General features: G+C 46.2%; 1 long non-coding RNA gene across 1 annotated transcript; it reads right to left on the bottom strand.

Annotated features, from left to right (window-relative positions):
* Positions 1–1,425: 1,425 nt before the first annotated feature.
* LOC125939468 (uncharacterized) lies at positions 1,426–2,096 on the bottom strand. Its single transcript, XR_007463067.1, has 2 exons — positions 1,926–2,096; positions 1,426–1,603 (listed from the first exon to the last, which is right to left on the bottom strand). It is a non-coding gene; the product is annotated as an uncharacterized LOC125939468 (long non-coding RNA).

The following is a 2,096-nucleotide window of genomic DNA, read 5'->3' as shown; positions in this document are numbered from 1 at the left end:
GCTGGACATAAACCAGAGGACCTCAGCTCCAAAACTCACCAATGGGCTGCCTGAGTTGCCACTAATATCCACCGATCAGGACGAGGCCCTTTCAACCAATCAAGATGAGGCATTTTTCTTTCCCTTTCTCTCCTTAGCATACCGGGCCCAGGGGGAACCTGGGTTTTGTCTGTTTAAGCAGGGTCCCCACTCTGTTCCAGGAGACTACATTAAGTATCCTCTGTCAGTGCTGTGTCTCTTTTCGGCTCCAGCCGTAGCCTCTGTAAAGCCTTCTTGTGCCTTTGTTTTTGGGGGACTCAACTCATCGCTGTCATTGTAGGGCCAAAAACGCAATTCCGGTAATGTTTTTGAAGGATTTCCCTGGTGTACCATCTCAGAAACTAGGAGACGCCCAGCATTTAATAACTGCCGTATGTCCCACAAGTACTGTGTGAGATACTTCATCTCAAAAACCAGCGGTCAGGGGACTAGAGAGTGCCTGAATTCTGGCTCTCCACAGTGAGCGTGGCACTTACCCTCTCTATGCCCACAGTCTTCTCATCTGTAAAATAGAAGCAAGGATATTACCTATTCCATAGGTTATAGCCAGGATGAGACAAGACACTCCATGTAGAACATTTAGTACAGCTAATTATGAATGCTACGCTTCTTGGGTTTTGAAAAAAACCTTCATATTCTAAACCACCCTTTTTGTGTATGATCACAAGTACAATAAATTACAGGATCGTAATGTTGAGAGGTTAACACGTTTAGCCTATAATATAGATAAAAGACTATATATCTATCTTTTTAAAAACAGCATAACCTCAGAGTGAAGTGTAAAGCTGCCAAGAAGGAGCCAGTCCTGTTTGAGGAGCATGTATGTGTCTGTGGGGTCAGCCGGCCAGGCTGCAGGGTCACCCGCAGACTGGGTGGCTTAACAGAGATGTATCATGGCTGAGTTCTGGAGGCTAGAAGTCCTAGATCAAGGTATCAGCGGGGTGGTTTCTTCTGAAACCTCTCTTGTGGCTTGTAGATGGCTGTTTTCTCTCTCTGTCTTCACGTCGTCTTCCTTCTGTGCAGGCCTGTGTGCTAATCTCCCCTTCGTGTAAGGACACCAATCTTTGGATTAGGACCCACCCTAAGAACCACACTTTGACTACCTCGTTAAAGACCTAGCATCAAGTGCAGTCACGTTCTGGGACAATAGGGCCTTGGGACTTCAATACATGAATTTTGAGGGGTACACAATGCAGCTCGTAATTCATTATTTGTAATGAATTATTTGCCAATTCTAACCAATCACCACCCCCTTTATTTTACACGCTTTTGTCCTAAAGAGCATCTAGCCCTTACACCGATTTGCTTCCTTTCTGGAAAAGCGGATAGGCCTGCAGGTCTGAAGTTGAGTTTAAAACTAGTGGCAAATGAAAAACACAAATCATCGAGTGTTTCAAAAAGCCTTTAAATGATAGTTGAGTTGCATGAGGTACCAGAGAAGGATGTGGCAGGAGTCAGGACTACAGCGATCTTCAGCTGATTCCCTCTGGTGTGTTTCTGTGTATCTGTTGGCATGATGGTTCACAGCCCTCTCTGGAGCTCTCTGGATGGGATCTGAAACCAGCTGTAGGGGGGAAGGCAAGGAGACATGGAAGAAAGAGGCAGGCCACTTCAGTTTGGTAGGTGGCAGTTGTAATAAACAAAGGGAGCTTTCACGTCAGGTTTGTCTCATCGGGAGCAAGATGAATGGATCCCTGCATCCGCCTGCCATATCTTAAAAGTTCATAAAGAGGCCCCAAAAGGGTTCAGTCACGTATACCATGCAGGTGTTCTCAACACCACATCACCATCTCAAGGCTGTGTCCTTAGAGCAGCCTCTGGGGGCGGGAAAAGCAGGAGGACCCCACATCCCCAGGACGGGGGAGGGGGAGAGGAACCTCTAATACCCGAGTCCAGCTCGCAGGTCAATCGTGTCTTTTCAATGACCTTCTCCAACGTGGCAATATACATCATATGTATCATTGATTTCCTTTATTCTCATACCCTCTAGTTTCTGGAAACAGAAGGATGAATCACTACATTATCTTACAGAATACCAGAACCCCTGGGAGAATGGA

This window comes from Panthera uncia (assembly GCF_023721935.1).
Source record: "Panthera uncia isolate 11264 chromosome B2 unlocalized genomic scaffold, Puncia_PCG_1.0 HiC_scaffold_25, whole genome shotgun sequence".
NCBI lineage: Eukaryota > Metazoa > Chordata > Mammalia > Carnivora > Felidae > Panthera > Panthera uncia.
Note: the sequence above shows the minus strand (reverse complement) of the source record. Positions and strands in the feature narration are given on the sequence as shown.